Source organism: Chiroxiphia lanceolata, chromosome 5 (assembly GCF_009829145.1).
Source record: "Chiroxiphia lanceolata isolate bChiLan1 chromosome 5, bChiLan1.pri, whole genome shotgun sequence".
In the NCBI taxonomy this organism is placed as follows: domain Eukaryota; kingdom Metazoa; phylum Chordata; class Aves; order Passeriformes; family Pipridae; genus Chiroxiphia; species Chiroxiphia lanceolata.
The window spans coordinates 57,027,543-57,049,013 of NC_045641.1; the positions used below are offsets into that span (position 1 = coordinate 57,027,543).

Consider the following 21,471-nt stretch of genomic DNA (forward strand, 5'->3'; position numbering starts at 1 on the left):
CAATAGCTACTGAGCTCTGTGGAGGTGGATGTGATGAGCCCATCAAAATTCACTGCAAGTGGGAAACATTACCCATGCAAGAACAGCTAAGGGAAAAGGCTTCTTTTGTTGCCCCTTTCTGAAAAGTATCACATATTACCTGATGTCAGCCACTTATCAGGACACCTGGGATTCAAACTTGTGGCTCAGAAGCCAAAGATGCCACATCCTACAACTAGTCCTATATTTGCTCCACCATCACCACCCTATAGTCAGATGTGATGTTCTGTTTCATCGTGATATTAATAACCACAGTAGCATTGTTTGATTGCACACCTCATATCAAAAGATTTAAAAATCTATACAAGTATTTATGGTATAAAATGGCAATGAATGACATTGACGGATCAGCTTTTTAGTATTCAATGGGCTTTACATGTCTTTTTTCCTTAGACCACCTGAAAAAAACCCCCAATTGCTAATAACCTAGTACTCAAAGGGATTTTTTTAAACACAAGCTAACACTTAATTAAAGCAACTTTGTATCAGTCTGCAGCTCACTCTGAAGGAATGATCCCAGACTGTACATCATCTCCAGTAATAATCCTACTGAAAACACTAGGATGCCAGCAGACAAGAAGAAGAAAACGGCATGAACTTCTAACCAGCCTGATTCCGAGCTATGTACATAGTTTGTTTCCTTTGATCATTACCATTAACGGTTGCCCTCTGTGGGTAATTTGGTTTAATTTATGTGTATGTCATTTCAGATTTTAAAAAACACATATAGCCCTTCTAAATTTATTAAAAGCACCCTTCGTACCCTTAATAGTTATTAAGAGAGGTTAGTGTTATGTAATTAAGTTAATCCTCATCTGTAAAGGCTAATTAACTAAACACTAATTGAATCTGCATATGAAAATGTGGACAATGTGTTCTCATTACACAATTAAAAAAAATTACCTGAACTAAATACCAAACAAATTGTAAATTTCTTTCCTTCTACCTTTTCAGGTCTTTAATAGAAACTAAGTGGGCAGGTTTATTTCTGTGTGCTGTATCAGTTCCTGCTGTCCTTAACAAAGAGCTGTTGTCTCCCTGTTCAGAGAAACGGCTCGAGTCCTTCCCTGGAAGATGGTTGTTTCCCTTTTTGCACAAGCTCTTCCTTTCTCTCTGCCCTGACCCTACGCTTTTCATTGCCCTCTTCTCCTTCTGCCATCTGTCACCTGCCCTAGTCAGAGAGGCCAAAGGCTCTTGGGTTCAAGTCACATCACACAAAGGATAAGAAAGCATCCAGATATCACCTCAATCAATACTATCACCCAAAAGGATCAGATGGCACAATACAACTCAGTCATGCTGCTTCAGCACCCCAAAGCCTGCACGCAGCCAGCTTAAAGCCACCTTGGCAGCTTTGGTCCCCAAAGACCGCTTGCCAGTGAAGTCCTCATCTCAATCTCCTCTGCCTGAGTGTGACTGCATTACAAAAGTAAGACATATTTTGGACCCTTTGCAGCCTTTTCTTGATACATTTACATTTTATAACAGTCAGACTTCCAAGAGGGAATTAAGAAAAGCACAGCATCCTTTCTGGTATTTGCTGTTTCTCCCCATTAACCAGGTTAATGGCTGATTCTAATAGGCTGGTAACTGAAGAGTTGGAGGAAGGGGAAGCCAAGCAAGTAAATACACAATTGCAAGCCTGACCTCAATAGCGTGCAAGATTTCTCAGTGCGTGGAACACACACAGTCCTCAAATTTTCCTCACAAACCCCACCATATGTTTTTAGCATCCAAGTCGCAAGCACCTGCACTGCCTAAGTGGCATGGCTGGATGGAGCAGCTCCAGCCAGTCAACAGTCCCTCAGGCACCACACCTGGCCCACTGGTACCAACATGGCACTCTGCTTCGCAGATACTTAAAGAGGATCACAGGAATGGGAAATGGGATACGCTGCTTGCTATCTTTCCTTGGTAAGATAATGTATTTTCTAGGTGAGGGAACAACAGAAGATGTACACAGATTTCAGTAATGCATTTGGTCTGGTGGTTGGCAAACAATCATACCCGAAAGGATGAAAATCAGAATTAAAAACGAAAGGCAGTAAACACTGAAGGTGTAGGGAAATGAGTATGGACTGGGTAGAAAGAAAAGGTAGAGGTAGGAAAGGAGGAAACCCACAGTTGTCTCAAGGGTCAGTCCTGGGACAAACCTTGTTCAATTTTTGGAGAACTGAGTTTGGCACGAAAGGCAGTTAGGCTTCAGTGAAGTACACGGTCCTGGGTTGTAAAGAGAGATCCTCTCCTCAGCAGGCAGAGAGATTGAGATTGTCAAATCAGAAGATTTGGACAACATAAAGAACCTGAACAACTGCAATAGAGGAGAGTTTTTAGTTGAAAGCAAAGCTTCATGCCCTTAGAGAGACTATGTTAACACCAAGAGTTTCTGCAGTAGGAGATGATTGTTTGAAAATAACAGAGAAGGGAAAAACTTGGATGGACACTAACCACAGGATAAAGATGAACAAGTATGATGGAAACTAAGATGCAGAATATCTGGGATACACTTTCTCTGGAATGCTGCATGTAAATCCGATGAGCCACGTTCAAAAGGAATGAATTAAAAATGGAACAAGTGGAGAAAAGGGTTACAAGGATCCTCAGGGAACAGAAGGCCTGTCTTACAAGTCATAATTAGGAGAGTTCATTTTAGCTAACCAAAGGTTCATTTTAGCAGACCAAAGGGAGGAGACATGCTTGCTGTCTATAACTGTAGCGGGAGTAATCACCAGGGAGAGAAAAATATCTATTTAATATAAAGGTCTACATTACTAAAAGATCAAAGTAGTATAAACTGGCTGTGGATAAATGTTGCTAGAAATTAGATGGACATTATTGATTATCACAGTAGTAAGATTTTAGAACAGCCTTCTATTCAGAATACAAGATCCTCAAGAAGGGTTTTGTGGCACAGGAGACAAGATGTGGACACTTAGAAAAAATGAATTATAGTATGAATAACCCACAGCCCATCTCCACCAGCCCCACAAGGTGATATGCAGTCACTTCTGGAATAAGAGGGACTCTTCTCATGGAAATTATTTACTGCACTTTCCTATGTGCACGCTGCATTCACAATTCTAATTGATTCAACTTAATTTTACAACTCATTCTTATATAAATATGGTCTCATACATTAATTTGGCACAATGAGATTCTCGCTTTCTTTTTGTCTTTCTCCTTTTTTCAATCTTATTTCACTTGCAAACTTCATTTCCACAACACCTCTGAGATGGGAAACGCCCACCTGTCACAGGTGGGGAGTTGGAAGCACACAAGATTTAGCAATTTGCCAAATGCCAACAAGAAGTCAATGGTAGAGCCAGAAACAAGCTGAAGTTTCACAGTTCTCCTCCTTGGTAGCTTACAAAACTGTTCTTTCTCTGCCATGGAAACACAAGACAATATATGAGAAAGGAAAGGAATATCAACAAAGTTGATCTATTTCTGAGCTTTTGGACATATCACATGCCTGAGGCTTTGAAGGAAGGCAAGAGTAAAAGAACCCTACATACATGGTTTACTCTAAAATGCTTTAAATAGAGGGAGGTTTCTTCCTCACCCAGCTATTAGCTTGAGATTCAATTACTCTTATCATAGTATGCATAGCTACAAATGTAATTAGTCATAAAATTATCCAGACCCTCAAATTATTCCAGCTACTGTATTCGACTCCCTGATTCTTGCAATGATGAATTCTTCAGTCTGATTACACTGGCTAGAATAATATTTCTTTTTATCTATTTGAAAGTTACCTGCTGTTAGCTTAGACCTTGTTTATATCTGCTATAGAGACATAATTGTAAACTTACTATTTTTATTAGAACTATTGTCTAGATAACACTCCTGCTAGGCCCTTATTTTACTTCATTGTAAATGTCACAGAAGACACCTATTCAGGCTTCTAGGAACCTTTATCAAAAACACAAAACATGTCATTACGAAGACATGTACAAATAGAAATACAATTTGTTCAATGTGTGTTCATGAAAGGCTCCATATGAGGTCTTACAGACTCACTGCAGTTTCTGATCCTGCTATAAACATATATTTAAAATAAGAAACTAGAAAAAATATAAAGGAATGATGGATTTATTTTTTTACTAGAATATGTAATTTCTGAATTGTCTTCTTTCCAAACTGAGTGTAATTCTCTCCTACACAATCTCTACTTATATGTAATTCTGCTAGATCCTAACCACCTTTGCTGCCTTTCTTAATATTTCTACATTGTCAAATTACAACAACAAAACAGAGGATCACAGCACTTTCTATAGGAGGGAATTCATCGTGCAATAGAAGACCTTTGCAATGTGGATTTTCACTGTGAGCCCAGTGTCTCTCAGATGGATTAGCATAAGCATTCAGCACATCTTACTAATGGTGAATGAATTTATGAGTTTTCTCTGCTGGCCTCCCTTAAGAGAAGCAAAACAGTAATTGCATAATTTAAAGAAATGGAAACAACTTCTTGTAGGACAGACAAACATGCTAGATAAATCAAAGGAAAACAAATATTTGGGGAACACTTTTTTAGGGGGCAACAAATTGGTATTTGGAGAAATGAAAGTTGACTTCTTTCCTAAGAAAAGAAGACAGAGACTCTTTCCTTCAAAGAATTTTCCCACTTCAGAAGAGCATCCCCTTCCTTTTCAGACCCATCAATAGTAGATTCCTTCAGACTATGAAAATGTAATTTTAAAGGATAAAATATATTAACTGAACCAATTGTGCAACAATCTGTCTTGGGTGCCACAGAGTGTAAACAGACTTTGAAACACATTTTGGAAACATTACACGTCCAGGTGAAAATCTTGCATCTTCACCTACAGAAATAGGATGACAGTGGTTAAGCTTTCTTTTCTAATGCAAACTCTGGGCCATCTCATACCGCTTAACTCATTAGTGCCTAAGTAGTTACTATTTAGACAGTTGGGTTTCAAGAAAATCTCATCTTTGGGAATCAAGATCACTCAATCAGTGAGCGATAATATCTTGGCCTCCTCAGAGAAACTGCCCTTGTATAGTGCTAGGGGTCTTTGCCATTGTTTATGAATCGATTAAAAAAATCAATGCCACCTAATTATCTGCGACCAATGAGTTTGAAACTAGGAAACATACATCTGGAAGAACTAAAGATTATCACAAATTCCAACTGTGTTCGGCTCCCAAATTTTGATCTTTTATTGTGATGAAACTAAGACACAAAACAGTGCCCAAACCCAAGCACTAGAGTGCTGCATCAAGCAAAGAGACCTGGAAAAAGCATTACATGTGACAGACATTAATCATGCCACATAATGCATTACTGAAAGATACTAGGACTATTTCTGTATTTTAACATAGCTGGACAAGCCCAGGCTTCCTCTTGTCTAATTCCCACCTTGTATGGATGCAGCTCTCAAGCATGAAAAGAGAAAAATGTCCCTATAGATTGTACTGGCCTCTGATGCAGAACAGAGCTTGCTGCTATCTGCAGCATGGACAGGCCAGGCATAGGCATGACAGCTCCCTTTTTACTACCATCTATCACATGGCACCTCTGTAAAAGCCACAAGGCTAAGGGCAGGCACGTCAGCTTGACACACACAAGCCTTGAGGTGAGCCCATACATTTGGCAGGGCATGAGGGGGCATGTGTACGCAGAGTGACAAGCAGCCTGACCCTAGCCATGGGAACAAACACTCAGTGTGCTTCATCCTGGTCACAGACTGACAGGTCACCAGGTAGGACAGGCCTAATCTAGACCACTATGGACAGAGATGTGCTGTAAGATCTTGTGCAGAATAGAATAGTTTTATTCCTTCAGGAATAAGGCAAGTTGCAGCCCCTATAACCACATTACACCAGGCAGTCGACTTTTCAGCTATCTTAAAATAATTATTCCAACAAAATCTCCCTGTTTTCATAAGGTGAGTTACTCTTCCATGTTCTGTCCTGAAGTCAAACACTGTTTAAGACCCAAGCCACCCATATTGTAGCTGGTAGCATCTGAGCATGGAAAACAGAAACACTAGAAGCCAAATCAGGCCTCTCTGGATCAAGGGATTAAGAAAAGGCAGAGAGAAACACAGTGCCAACCCCTGCGTGGGCTGGAGAGAAGACTGCAGAGAGCAGTAGGAGCTGAGATAGCACAAGGAAACTAAACAGGAGGCTGCAGTGAAATGAGAATTTGGAGCAGCTCTAGGAATCAGCAAGGCCACTGGCCAGCACCTAGGGCAAGCACAGGGGGTGCCAAGCAGAAGTACAGTCACAGTTTCAACTGTGACGATTTCATAAACCAAAGAGCTCAGGTTTGGAGATGGGGATTGAATTGGCTCATATCAGCCATTCATTTCTGTTTCTAGATCATCACTCGGGGCTGGATTCTGCAGCAGCATCAGAAAAAAAACACCTTGTCAAACCATCTGGGCTTTTTTTTTTTTCTTTTTTTGAATGAATCTGCACATCTGCAAATATCAGATATTTTCCAGAGGAACCAATGCATTTAGCTGCCCTTTCATAACTGAATCCATCTGCACTCAGAAAAGGAGAGAGGGGCTTGGCATCCTCATTCAGTACAGCAGCTATGCAGGACTAGATGCTTTGGCACAAGGCACAAAGTTCAGAGCAACCACTGCTCCTCCCTCTCCCTGTGAATTAACCACATCTCAAGGGGACTGGGCCACTGGCAGAAAGTAACCACTGCCAGGGACATAAAACAATTCTTCCATCACATCGTCCCCATAAAGCAACCACCTGGAGGGACTTAAAAGGAAAACAGCACAATCAAGCTCCTGATGAAGACATCATCTCAGATGGAACACTGTCAGCACTCTTGCACTCTACTGCTTTTCTTGTGTATACAATATACCTATACTCTACAGAGTAGAGGGTTTGCACATTCTCAGCTCCAAGAGAGTCACATATTGTAGGTAGTGGTTCCAAAGCAGGGGCTTTCTCCTGGAGATCTTCAAAGAAAAGGAGACCCCTGTCTGCTAAACAATAAAAATCAAATTATGGGACATTTGAAGGATGAATTCTCTCCAGAAGTAAGAATTAAAATAAAATGATGCACAGTTAGAAGAGGTGCTAAAAGTTTAACCTATCTGACATCAATGTTTGTCCCACAGAAAAAGGGCAGGAGGAGTGACCATCAGAGAATGTGGCATCCACCCATGCCCTTGGAAGTAATGGGGCATTCCACCATACCACAGGGAACAGCAAGGGTCACCCTGTGAAAGCCATGGAGAATCTTCCACCAGTGCAAGATTTGGCAGCAGTGTACTCTCTCTGCTGACTGATCTCTAAACCCAGCCCTTGGTCACCAGGTACATCAGGAAATACTGGCATGACCAGAAGGTGAATGGACTCCAGAGCTACATGCCAGGTCCCTGAGAGCTTTCATAGTCACAGGATGGTTTAGGGTCTGCTTAAACTTCATGGATTAAACTGGGGTTCTTTTCACTACTTGTGCTGGCTTTGACTGGGGTAGAGTTAGTTTTCTTCACAGAGGCTACTACTAACAGTGGCTATGCTTTGGATTTGTGCTGAACACAGAGTTAATAATATAGAGATGTTTTTGTTATTGGTGAGCAGCACTTACATAGAGCCAAGGCCTCTTCTGTTTTTCACACTGCCACTCTGGTAAGGAAGCTGGGGATGCATGGGAGGCTGGGAGGAGACACAGCCAGGATGGGTGATCCAAACTGACCAAAGGGATATTCCATACCATATGACATCATGCTCAGTATATAAAGAGCAAGGAAGAAGGAGGAAGGTGGGAACATTAGGAGCGATGGTGTTTATCCTCCCAAGTACCTGTTATGTGCAATGGGGTCCCGCTTTCCTGGGGATGTCTGAACACCTGTCTGCCCATGGGAAGCAATGAATTAACTCCTTGTTTTCCTTCGCTTGTGTGGGGGGCTTTCGCTTTCTCTTTTAAACCTTTATCTCACCATATGAGTTTTCAAGCTTTTATCCTTCTGATTCTCTCCCTTATCCTGCTGGTGGGGGAGTGAGTGAGCAGCTGCATGGGGCTTGGTTGCTGGCTGGGGTTAAACCACACCACCACTCTAAACACTTGGCTTCTTCGACATAGATTTGGGTCAACGCCTCTTTTTAACTCAGGATAAAAATTACAGGGTTGATGTGGAAGTTAATGTAAGAGCAAGACCCAGATGAAGAGTGCATATATCTAGTCCTCTGACTCTCCTGCCAAAATTTCAAGTTAAAAATGTTATACGTGCACCTCCCTAGTTATATGTAAGAAAATATCTCTATATATTCAAAACAGCCTCAGGTTATTATGTATATGACAATGTAGGATGACAAGAGAATCAGGTCCCCCAAAATACAGTCAAATACCTCAGCTCCTGTGGAACAAGTCATTCCTAGAGGATGATAGATTAAATTTGATTAAAAGAACAGATATGAAGCACTGTCTTTAGAGCAGGGCTCCTCTCTCCCACAAATCCTTAACACAGTAGCTGGACATCCAATTTTGTTACATGCCAAAATATTTGTGCCTTGTAAAGAAAGAGGCAGGAGAAGGAATGTTAATGACCTCTTTTTACAGTAGCCAGTTGTCAGAGGAGGTGGGAGAAAACAACCCACATGGAAAACAATTGCCAATTTGTGGTCTTGACCATTTAAAAATGGATCCCAAAATAGTCTGCTGAATTGTTTCACCCGGAGCAAAATTACCCATGAATACATATGCATGCACACAAAAACAACATCTCTTGACGCAGTGCTGATGGTGACTGCAGTCAAGGAAGAAGCGTTATTGCATTCCACATTGTGAAAAGACCACAATGCAGTAATTATTCTGAAAGGTTTTCACAAAGCACAATTATTAAGCTAACATTATCCTATTATTGTTTGTTGCTATGGAGATAATATAATCAATATATTTTCTGGATTGATTTTTTTAATACTACTAGCACATTGCACAATATAGCAAGATTTAACTCAATGCATTAACCGATTTTAGTTTATGATTGGCAAAGTCTTGAGGCAATAGATTGCAATCCATCGCACGCCTATTATTCTATCAAGACACTTAATGTCAAAATCTCTGCTGCAAAAGCAAGTTTACTTGTTGAAAATGAGAAAAAGGATAACAAATTTCTCTGAACAGAGGTAATCTTTTAAGCATGAATTTAACACGTATTTCTGTTTTCCCTAAGCCAAACTAAAATCATGAGACTGACTACAAAAGTAGTAGAAAAGCAAGTTGTGTTTGAACTCCCAACTTAAGATGCTTAGTTATTCCAGTGGGGATGTTTTGAGGCATTATCCTCCTACATGTAATATAAACTTCTCCTGCAGCAACAGGGGACTCTGGGAAGGTGGCATCAATGGTGGTACTGTGCCATAGCCCACTGGATGCAGATGCAGCCTACAGCCTTTGTTGCCACCTCTTCCTGCACAAGCTCAGAGGAGTCACTCGCTACCTGCTCCCATGCCTAGTGAAGACAGCAGGCACTTGGCTATGGGTCTCAGTGGGCGGGTGAAACAAAATTTTTATAGCCACAGCCTTTCATTTCCTTGCCCATAAAACTGCAAGTATGCTTCCTGTCTTCCAAATCTGCCTCTGCAGATGATAAGCTTTTTAGCATATCTAGTGAATGCTCCTGTGTTAGGACAGTGGTAAGTCTGCACAAATCCAAGTCTCAGATCTTTACATGACAATAATATATTATAATAAGAGGCTTCAATTCTGACACTGTTGTTGCAGCCTGTTACCCTTCCTGGCAAGAGATGGGTTCGTCATTGTGCAAGGTCTCAAAGCCTTTTCACATATATTTGCCATAACTGTTCATAGAAGGATTTTAACAGGTTTCCCCCTCCCATATGGCCATACTGTGATAAATTGCCTTCTCGTCAGTCATAGAATCATAGAATAGTCTGGGTGGCAAGGGACCTTTAAAGGTCATCTAGTTCTACCCCCCTGCAATAAGCAGGGACATCTTCAACTCGATCATGTTGCTCAGAGTCCTGTCCAATATGACCTTGAAACTTTCCAGGGATAGGAAACCTCAGTTTCCAGAAACATGACTTCCAAAGTTGACCATATTTTTTCAGGATGATATATGCTCAAGACAAAATTTTTAAGTGCAGTAGGCTAGACTTTGCATAACTAAATAAAAGGAGTTACAGCAACGTTTGAAAGTACCAACACCTGTTAACTCCTGTGACAATCATATGTTTATGCTTTTAGGTGCCTAAGCATAGCTTTAGCTGCCTTGGGTTAGACACCAGTATATAAGCGTTTTGGCCATAGAGCATTCAGCTGCTTGATAAAATGTGAGATCACAGCAATTCCACCTTCTCCCTTCCCTAAAGGCACTCGATTGGGTGGTCCTGCCTTTCTATGTGAAGTGGGCTGGGGCACAGTAATGTAACTTTTGGACTGTCTGGAGGGGACCCATCAGGAATGATCATTCACAGATTAAATATGTTGCCTATGCAACACATCTGGACCTTCTGGCCCAGGGGATAAGTAATAGAGTTAGGAATGCACATTCACAGCACACACACACCCCCCCCCGCAAGATTGCTGTGCTGACACTAACCCAAGCAGATCTAGGGTTGGTTTATGAGCCACCTCTGCCCTCCCTGCTCTGACTGGCACAGATCTTTTTCTTCCATCACATTTCTCAGTGATGCCACTTGTATAAAATGGCACTGCACTGCTACGAGGGCGTGCACCACAGCGGACAAGATAAGCACATACGTAGGGTTGCTTGCCTTCTCACCTTGTTTACTTTTATGCTATTTATAAATTATTTTTCTGTTGAATGAGGCTTTAGACAAGCAGGTATGGTACTCATTCTAGCAGGCTACCGTCACATGTGCAGCCTTAAAGGACACCATCTGCTACTGCATCAAGCACAGTAAAGTATTGCTTAATACACACCTCTGTGTCAAATATGAAGAAAAATCCCATTTGTTTCAAACCACTGACTGCATGCTGTCCACCACAATGCCTTATCACGCAACAGCCCAGAAATTCTGCAAAAATAAAAACTCATTTAGCTGCAGTCAGGCAGGGGATATCAATTTTAGTAACAAGAATGATACAATTACATTCCTAAGCAATTGGTCTCAATAACAGACAGACAGCACCTCTGGTAAATTGGCTGCAGGCCTGAATTTACAAGTCTCAATCAGAATAGAGCTCACCAGCGAAACCCCTTCATTTCAGTGCTAGGGGACTAAGATACTACTTAGCGAAAGTAAAGTAATCAGTGTCCTGCTGCAAAGGTTGAGTCTAATCACAGTTTGCTTAGTTAAATACTGTAATTGCTATGTATCACCTTCTAGCCAAAGACTACAATTTTATTTTATAAAAATTAATCAAATAGAAAAAAAACCCCAATTATCATTATTCCACAACACAGAGATTGAACTTTGCTGCTGGAGGTTGACCTCACATGTAGCAGAGTCATGCAGCAGCAAAGAGGCATGGCACAGAGACATCTGTTGGTGGAGAATCCTGTCCCTGCACATCAGGACTTCCCCTGGAGCTCAGATTTGGCAGCCCAGCTGTCCCTGGCCAGTACATTGACCCATCCTGCTACAGAAAGATACTGGAATCCTACAACCTTACCTTCATGACTTTTCCCCTCACGTGTTAGGAGAAATTTCTTCACTAAAAGGGCTGTCGAGCACTGGAACAGGCTGTCCAGGGGAGTGGTTGAGTCACCATCCCTGGAGGTATTTTAAAGACATGTAGATGTGACACTTACAGACATGGTTTTGTGGTGGACCTGATGGTGCTGGGTAAATGGCTGGACTCGATCTTAAAGGTCTTTTGCAACCTAAATGATTCTCTATACAACACAGCCTTAGTGGGAACAAAGAAAAGACAGCCCTTACACAGGTCTCATCATAGTGCAAAAGGTTCACATAAACCTCCTTCTCTACCATCTCCACTACTAAAAATAATTGAACCTGAAACACTTGGCCCATAAATATGTGAAAAGGTAGATTTGAGATGAGAGGTTGGAGGGGAAGCCTGCACCACACATTGCAGAGCTCCCTATGCCGGCTCCAGAGCAGTGCTGTGCTCCGGGAGACGGGAGCTGTTCAAATGTTTTGACAGAACACGCCGATTCCTTGGGAATGTTTTTATTCTAGTCAATGTGCCAATTCTGCACAGATTTCCAGTAGAAAGGAGGCAGACTGTCTGGGTCTGCTGAAATAAAACGACTTCACCCAGAAAGAACAAAAAGTTGCATTTTCAGACTATTTTTACTCGATCCATCATTGTATTTGTTTTAGTCAGTTTGTTGGATTGTTTTCAATTTTACCTGGAAACTCCATTTTCTAGCAGGCTCTAAAGACAGGTCAAAAGGCACCAAAACACGTAGAAAATTAAGCTCAAGCAGAAGACCTCTGAGGACTTTTGAGATTTAACTTTGTAGGTAAACAATGCAAATAGATGAACAGGGAAACCCAAAAATTAACCATGTCCTAATTACAACTGCTTAGTCTGGTTCTGCAAGAACCCAAACCCTCCATTTTTGCATTTGCGGTTGTCTTTCAAAGGCTTTCTTTTTTCCTCTTTGCCTTAGGGAGTTATTTATAGGGCTATTATAATTTGAGGTCTGGTCTTCTTGTGGCAGGTCCTCCATCCAGGAAATGAAATAGCATTAGAAAATGAAATCTCGCGTTTATGAGGTCTTCGAGATGGCTCCCTGGGGCATTGGGGAGAAAAAAAAAAAGGTAGTGAAAAATATAAACACAAATATAACTACAAGATACTTCCAAGGTCCCTAATTCTATCTATGATGAACTTTATGAGACTCTTTATTAAAATAGAGACCTCTGGTATAAGGTCACCAACTGCAGCTTTTTTTCCCCCAAAGCTCTCCCATTTCCCCCTTCTGTGTGATCAAGCACCTTCCCCACTCTATCTTGGTTGCAAACGGCTCCTGTCCTAGATTGCATTCAGAAGTGGAACAAAAATAAGGATACATCAAATGTTACCCTTCCTCCTTCTGCCTTGTCACATACTTTTCACAACACATCACATGTTGCAGCATTTTAACAGATCAAGGTAGATAAGTTCACCCCTTTGCAAAAATCATACAACAATCACCAATTTCTTATTCATACTTCTTTGTACTTCTTTCCTAGACTACTCTCTAGAGCCCTTATCCTATCCAGAGCTTATCACCTGCTGTTTCCCCTAAATATATGGACATAAAAGTAAATAGAGGCAAATCAGTGGAGACATTGGGATTCCCCCATCCCCTTTCTCTGTGTGTCCAAAGAGACACCTCTTCCTTCCAACATCTGCTCTTGACATGTATCTTTTTCCTTTTTCCTGAGTGGAACAGGAAAAGCCCCACTCAGCAGAAAAATAACCACTATGTTTAAAGTCCCACTCAACTTAACAGAGAATATTTCAACTTATCATCATATGTGACTAATTTTGCAACTATTTTAATATTTATTTATTTATTGCGTAGTTCATTTTCAAAACATGTATTTGAGAATATTTTGAAACATATAGCTAAGTTTCAATCTCTTTTTCTTTTGTTTATAATTCTCAATTTTCTTGTAGTAGGGTAAAATAAGGCACTGGTGGTTCAGTGAGGTTTTTTTACTGCCTGAATATTTAAAACTGTCCCTGTGCAACTGTCCAAAGACTACTTCACTTTTCCCCTTGACTTATTATAAATTATCTAAAATTCATAGAATATTAAAAAATTACAAAATGTAAGCAGGAAGAAAGGTTAATAATTAACAAACAAAATTAAAAGTTAAAAAGTCCAAGGACTATGAGCCAAGACTATGATCCATTTCACTGCATTGCATGGTGATAAAAACAAAAAGGAAAAATAGCAATTTGAAGCACATAGGTTTGTTTAAAGTTTTGGTTGAAATTTTTTTCTTTTCTAAAACAAACAAACAAACAAACAACCACCCAATAAAACCCCAATCAGTTCTCAAACAGACCTGATTAGAATCCAACTCTAGCTGATTCTTGTTTCACTTTACCATCTAAATTTAGGTATGTGCCAAGGCCTCTAAGGCCATGGAGAAATAGATTAACTTTTGAACATTATACCTCTCTGATAAGATCAGTCCTTTCTTATACTTTGATGTCTTTCTAGGCAACTTGCATTTCTGGATCAAGCTGCATAAATACTTACCCCCCGCCCAAAAAAAAAAAAAAAAACCTCAAGAAAATAACTTTTCATTTATTTCTGAGAAATTAAGAGAATCCTGAGCACACAACAGCTCATTTACATTTGCCCCTCACAGCCCCGCTCCAGTGCCCACCCTACAAACCCACCCTGCCCTTCCCAGCACAGGCCATGAGTATGACCTCATTTCACACTCAGTCCCTCTTAGGGAAAGTTATATTTCAACCCTACATCCTTCCTGGGGCAAGGAGGAAGCAGGGAGAACCCAGAAGTCATGAGTCTTACATCCAAGTAAAGCTACCAGGAGGTGATGCCAGCCAAGGTACATCGTAGGCAACCAGAAGACAGCACACAAGTACCAGGGAATTAACTACATGTTTAAACAGGCAGTTCCCCAAAGCCTTCGATTACTCATTTTAATATAAAGCCTTGCAGAAACCAAGCCTAGCTAGCTGCAGTGGATCAGACCCACAGCAGCTGTACCTGCCTACTCCCAGAAAGGACGGGGGAAGTGTCTTGCTTGCCACCCTTTCAGGATGACTTGCTGTACAGAAGGCCAGCTTCTTATGTGAAAAGACATGTCATGCTGTAAACATTTCTAGTGGAGCTTAGGTTAGCAGCACTTGTAAGAAAACTCTAATGAAAATAAATTGTTATGTATTTACCCATATGCTGAGGAGCATATGGCTAATGCATTTAGACACTGCTAATGAAGTTAAGACTCTGCTAAATTTGTTGGCTCGTGGATAACAACTGTTCTCAACAACCAATCTGAGCCTGCTATAATTTTTGCATTATAACTGATACCTGGTCATTATTATATGTACTAGTCTTGCTGACATAGAAGAACCAGCTTTCTGAATATGGATTTCTCCACATTGCAATAAGAAGGTGAAGAGCATATGAAGCTACTAAACTCCAAACTGACAGGTAATATAAGAAAGTTACAAATTCATGTAAAATAATAGAGTTGCTTTTATTCATTGCAGCCCTGAGTCTATTGCTCTTTTAATTTCAAGGACTAAAAGATTTCATTTGGTCCAACTCCATCCTCTCCAGGCCAGTGCCTCACTGATGTGACTACAGACAAAACTGCAGAGAAGACAATCGTGCCTAAGAAATAGTCCTGCCTTTTTAAGTCCATGTATAAAAGCCCATTGAGTTTACTACAACAGTTACTATCCTCCTATTCAACCATATCACTTATTGCGATGCTCTTCAAGGTCCCTACTTCTTCTGGAGCCCAAGGTAAAGTGCAGTTTAAGTGACTACAGTATGTCTAACTGTATGCTACTACATTGCAACTATACATTACCTTCATTTTCTCAACCCAACTACTGCATAGCACCACTTTTTGTGTTCACTGCTGTTGCATGTCATGCCAGAGCTGGTTTTAATTTAGCAGTACATGTTGCTTAAAGAGGAGGCTACATAGCAAATTCCAAAGAGTTATGCAAATACACTCTCCAATAGACATAACATGTGGCAAACTTCCCCTACACCATTCTTGAGAGCTACGTGTCACTTTAATGATGCAGAACTCTGCTCTGACAAATCCTGGGCAGTCATTTGCAGCTGCCACCAAAAACCCATCAAAGAACAGGCTAGCACAGAATAGCAGAGAAGTATCCTTTAGCACTGTTATCTTGGGGACCCATCTCACTCAGATACTTTCATTCCTAGACCAGAATTCAGGCCCAGCATTAATTCACAGCCCCGCTTGCTCTGTGAACATTGTGAAAACATTTGAACTCCTTCCAGCCTTCAAGCGTCCCAGTCCATTCAAGACAGCAGTGATATCAGCCTCCCCAAATCTCACAAAGTCCCCAGAGAAGTTGTTCCAAGTGTTTCACCATAATCTGATGAAAAAGCAGACCTACCTATTCCGGAACACCATCTTATGCCATTTTGCAGGGGGCTAAAAGAGGCCCAAGGTGAAGCAAAAGAAAGATTTGCTTACCCAGGAAAGAAGAAAGCTTTGCCCCCATCAGACTTGCCCAAAATCACATTGAGAGCCTGGGGAAAGCCAGGAGCATGATCAGGGAGTCTCTCTTCTCACTTGCTGTGCTGCCACAGAGAACATAACCCCTTTCCACTTAACAGCTAGCAGTTGCCGCAGCCATTGCCTCTTCACCTCATGCAGCGTTTAATAAAGCAAGCATAAAGTATGACAAGAGGAACCACCAAAATATGGGTTAAGGAATACCAAAACCATGATAATGTTCATCAATGAAGCCTGCATCTCCTTCTAGGGGCAACTGCTGAGGTCTGTGGTAAACACCCAACCCTGCATGGCAAATAGATGTCAGAGCCTCTCTAGGCAAAAGCCACACAGTCAATCCACCATTCCTTGGAATACAAAAAGGACTTGTTTCTCCCCTCAGAGTTAAAAATGGTATAGTCCAAAAGAGCAAAAGCGTCTCTCACGACCACTATCACTTTCATTTCTTGGGTCACTATTATTCACCAGCAAAGCAGTGAATACTGTCACATAAAACCTGCCAGTTGCTTTGTGTATCCTAATACCGTCTCCAACTCCCATAACGTTATTTAAAGTTGACATCACATCCAGGGATATCTTGCAAACACAGTTATCAGAAACACTGAATGTAAAAAAGCCGAGGATGTCGTGCCTCTACAGAAGGGTCTCTGAGGTGTGCACACTGCTCCCCTAGAAGGCTGTTCACCCTGCTGACACCCCACCAGGGAGAAATTGGGGTGAGCCACAGCACAGCTCCACCCAATGCCCTTCAGAGAAACTAAAGTCCTGCTCTTGCTGAAGGGTGCAAATAGCATTTAGCCAAGTGAGACACAGACAGTTGTGATGTCTTGATTTCCTGCATTACGTTCCCACAAACAGATACTGCACTGACTTTGTCAGGTTATGTGACAATGCTAACATCTGATCAAAGAAGGTAGCACAGAGTATCAGTTGAGACTAGGAAAATACACATTTTTGAAGGAAGAGAGACACGCTTTATAGATGTAGAAATATACAAATAAAACCACATTTAACCCCAGGTTTTCTGTCATGTTGCAGACTGTGACATGGCTAGGTTTAGATCTGCCTCACATGCATGTACAGGCATCCCAGTCTAGGTTGGGGGTGTTCCCAGGACATAAGAGAAGACCTGGAGCACCCCGTGAGGTCTGTTCAGGCAGTCAGCAGCCTACAGCAGATGCACACAGTCAACCGGAGGAGATAAAGACAGGTTGGTTGGTGATGCCACAGCCACCCTTTCTGGTTCTGCACAGATAGCTATCAAGTTGCAAAACACACACTCCCCATCCCATTCTTCTCCTTTGTCTGCATTAAGCAACACAAAACCACATGCAGGCAATAGTATGGCTTTCAGTATAAGCCATACTATTCTTGTAATTCAATCCAGGTCCACAGCCTGAGAGCTCCTTTTCCTCCCTTCCCCCTTTCCCCCTCTTTGCTCCCCTCACGACTTGCCTCTCTCCAACCTTGTTTAGGTTTACATGCTGTGTCATTAAATTCCAGAACAGTAAACACTACAATCTCTCTAAGCACCCACACACTGCTTTCTAGGTTGAAAATTAGACATGGGGTTAATTCCTGCAAGGACTCTGCCTTTTATTTTTCTTTACGTCCAACTCAAAGGATGCTTTTGGCAGATGCATAGTGGGAAAAAAAAATAATGTTTGCTCTCTGCTTCCTCCCTACACTCCCCCCCTTCTCCACTCCCACCCATCAGCCATAAAACAACACAGCCCAGCCAGATCCCAAACTGAAAGCAAGACAAAGCACCCACACAGCCCCCAGTTCCATTCAGCAGAAATGGGCCACTCTGGGGTAGCCCAGGATCTACAAGTAGGCCAGACAGAAATAAACAGAGTAAACAAAGAGTATCCTGTCCAAGCAGAGAGAAGCTAAAGAGAGTGATGTCTTTCATTAACATGCAAGGCAGGGATGCAAGCACACAGACAGTCAAAGGCATCACTGGAGCTTGCTAGGAGTACAGGAGGAAAGCAACACATGATCGTGCTTTTACAAGGACCCAAAGCACAACACCCAACCGTACACTGCGCACAATTGCATATCTCGCCTACCAAGGACCACAACAAGGCAGACACCCACACCCCCCCCCACCCCAAAACCTCAGAGAGGCTGACCCCAAGCCTGCTGCAACACAGCATGGCTCTCCAGAAGGCCGGGTAGGGAGCAGCACACACAGGTATGGTACCGGGCAACCAGGGCTGTGTAAATGTCAGAGTCTATGACATTTAAAAACAGTGTAGCTGTCTTTTTAGGAAAGAAATGGGAAAGAGAGAGAAAAGCACAGCACAGCCATAGCAACAGGTCAAGTGTTCGCTGCGGGTCTTGAGGAGAAAGGGTGATGCAGCGCGTGTGCCTTCTCCGTTTTCAGAGTATTTGTCATGTAATGACATCATTAGCCTGGGAATGGATAGGAAATTTTGGTTTAGTTTTTCTGGTACAAGCTGCTCTGAAGTTCATACAGATCCATGTGTGAAAGTCCATGGTGTGTATACCCTTGTGTCTCCCATAACACAGTCATCACAAACAGCTCTCACATTTTTCCAGACTTGTAGGAAAAATGCAGTAAATGGAGAGGTGGGGGAAGAGTCAGGAGTTTGTAGCAAAACAGCAGCCTGTCGGCTGCAAGTCTGCTCAGTTATTGGAAAAAATTGAACATGCTGCTTTTTTTAAAACAGCCTAATCATATTTACTATTACATCAGACTTGCCCACCACAAATTGTTCTCATACAATGGAAGAATTTTTAATCTAATATCTTGGACTCAGATAATTTCCCAGCTGCAGAACTGCAATAATTTCCCATCTTCTCATTATTGAGATAGGCCGACTAACTTGGATATGTTTTAGTTTCAGAGTGAGATTATCTCCCTTTATTGTACTTGAGAGAGAAGGGGTGACTTACAGTAAAATAACTTTGTTTTCCCCAAGTCAGCTCTTAAAGTCTGCTTCTCTGTGATGGAGATAGGTCTTTGCTGTTGCATTTCCCTTAGCCCCTTAACTTTCCACACTTCCTCTTCCTCTCTCAGAACACTACACTGACAGCAACTCCTATTTTACTCAAAGAAAATATACTATTCAAGAAATCCCTAAAATAATTCCTTAAACCAAAAGTCTCATGGACAAAACATTTTCTTGTTTAAAATACCTTTGAAAGTTTATTAAATACCCCACAACCCAGTACTACCGGTCAAATCCTGCCTGCTTTGTTCATTTGTTTTCAGGCATATTTACAGAAGAAGAATTGTAAGGAAAAAAAAGGATGATAAGGCCTGAAGCTCTGATCACATGTACAGTAGAGCAAAACAGGGAACTCCATTTATTTCAGTAGAAGTGATTTACACCCAAATAAGGGAGAAGACAAGCAAATCCTTGAATTTATGCCATTACAAATTGAAAAATGCCACTTACTCCCACGGTTTTCTTGAGAGCTTTTGATATTTAATGTTTTTTTCTTAAATTCTCAGGTCCTAGATTTACTCTACTATGTCAAAGGAACATCCTCTCCTTTTTATTTTTTTTTTTTTTTTAGAGTTTCTAGCAATCATTTTCTAGGAGAAAAGCCAGAAACCATGAGACGAGGGCACTTTTGGACTGCAAGGCTATACGTGTTGCAGTCATTCTCTTTTAGATCTCACTGGTGTTCAGGGCTTTTCAACCTGTGCTACTTTGCAGACACAAATTCGACATTGGAAATGTATGAATTACACATATGCAGATTCCCATACAGCACATATCAGTTCATTCCTCTTAGTCACCATTCATTAATTCCTTTGAAATAAATGTTCATGGGTTGAAAAGCACTAGTCTGATGATTTAGTGGGAGTGTGGCTCATGTGTTTTTCCTGCACAACATTAGCAATACTAAGAAAGAGCTAGCCTATTTAAAAGGAAGACAGTCTAAAAAGCTAGTTCAGTGGAAAGACATGGTTGCATAAACAAAGAAGTGCAAGAACTTCTTAACATTATAGATGTAAGAAAAAAAAAAAGGAATAAACCTTTTGCTACTTTCTATTAAAAAAAAATTAAATCCAGCCCTAACAAGCCACTGCTCATGCACAGTTGTGCCACTTGCAGCTAAACCCCTAAAACCACCCCTATTCCCAGGATGGTGATGGGCAACCTCTGGTCCCCCCCTGCTGGGAAAGGGAAAGTGGATGATGTCCTCTACTGACTGCAGTGAGAGCACTTCTGTCCCTGAAAATGCTCTCATAGAGAACAGCCTGCAGTATAAAAGCAGTGCTCCCATTACTGGTGCGTTGCTATGGGCACTATTCTAAGAAAGCAGCCACAGGAGCAGATCCAGAAAAAATGGCAAAATATATGAGGGAAGAAAGAAAAATTGCAAAGAGCTTGGACTCATCCCTGCCTGTTTCTACTGGCAGTGATAGGATGGTAAGGAAGATGGATGGTGAAATGTCACAGTGTTGGACATACAGCCTGGCAGTGCTTGTGGCTTTGCATCACTCGACTCTGTTTCAAAACCCTATCTGGAATTGTTATTTCTTGGTATCCCAAAATATAATTTCTCAGCTACCTTTATTTTATTTTTCTTCCTAAAAGTTAGGAAAATCAAGTTTGTCTTTTTTTTCAGTAGCCTGCTTTAAGTTAATTTAATGAATGCTATTCTGGTAATGAAATTTGCCTAACAGATCATATGATCATTTTGGATCCTAGTTCCCAAAAACTTGCCACTTGTACACCGGCAGAGGGCAAGCCTATCTACAATGTATCAAAATAATTTAATCTCTAGGCACCTTTACCTACATCAAGTGTTAGTAGGTGACTAATGATGTGTGGATTTCACCACCAAGGAGCTACAGAATGAGTAGCTTTATGCCATCCAGATGAACTGAAACCAGAAGAGTGAAGGTGAACTGGTCTGTATTGCACACCACCAGCAACCCTTGTAAGTTAGTCACCCTGCCAATTCCAGTTTGAATTAATCTAGAGCGGATTAAGTCTACCTTTTATGCTATTTTCTAAATGAAATCAGATGTACATGCAAAAGCGGTATTTAAAAGGGTTTTATCTAATAATGAGTCAGATATTGACAGAACAATCACCATGAAGACCAAGGTAAGAAGCAATAAATTCCCATTAATAATTCAAATCTCAGCATGGGTATTGATGACCATGCACTTAAAAGAGAAAACTGGGCAGCATCTGGAACTGGCCCAGATTTCCTGAAAATTTGTTGGACTGCAACAGAGACACACTAGAGAGATTTTACTGTAACATCCAACCAGAGAAATGGCAGCTCCTCATT

At 41.2% G+C, this 21,471-nt stretch overlaps 1 protein-coding gene across 6 annotated transcripts in view; it reads right to left on the reverse strand.

The window, feature by feature from the left end:
- The window catches only part of TBXAS1 (thromboxane A synthase 1), a 263,546-nt gene that overhangs the window by 155,347 nt on the left and 86,728 nt on the right, over positions 1 to 21,471 (reverse strand). The window contains exon 1 of one of the 6 annotated variants that reach the window (XM_032689008.1): positions 2,193 to 2,263. The exons of the other annotated variants lie outside the window; for them this stretch is intronic. The gene's annotated coding sequence lies outside the window, so the exon portion shown is untranslated. Of the gene's footprint in view, positions 1 to 2,192; positions 2,264 to 21,471 lie in introns of those variants that run through there. 6 annotated transcript variants of the gene reach the window in all.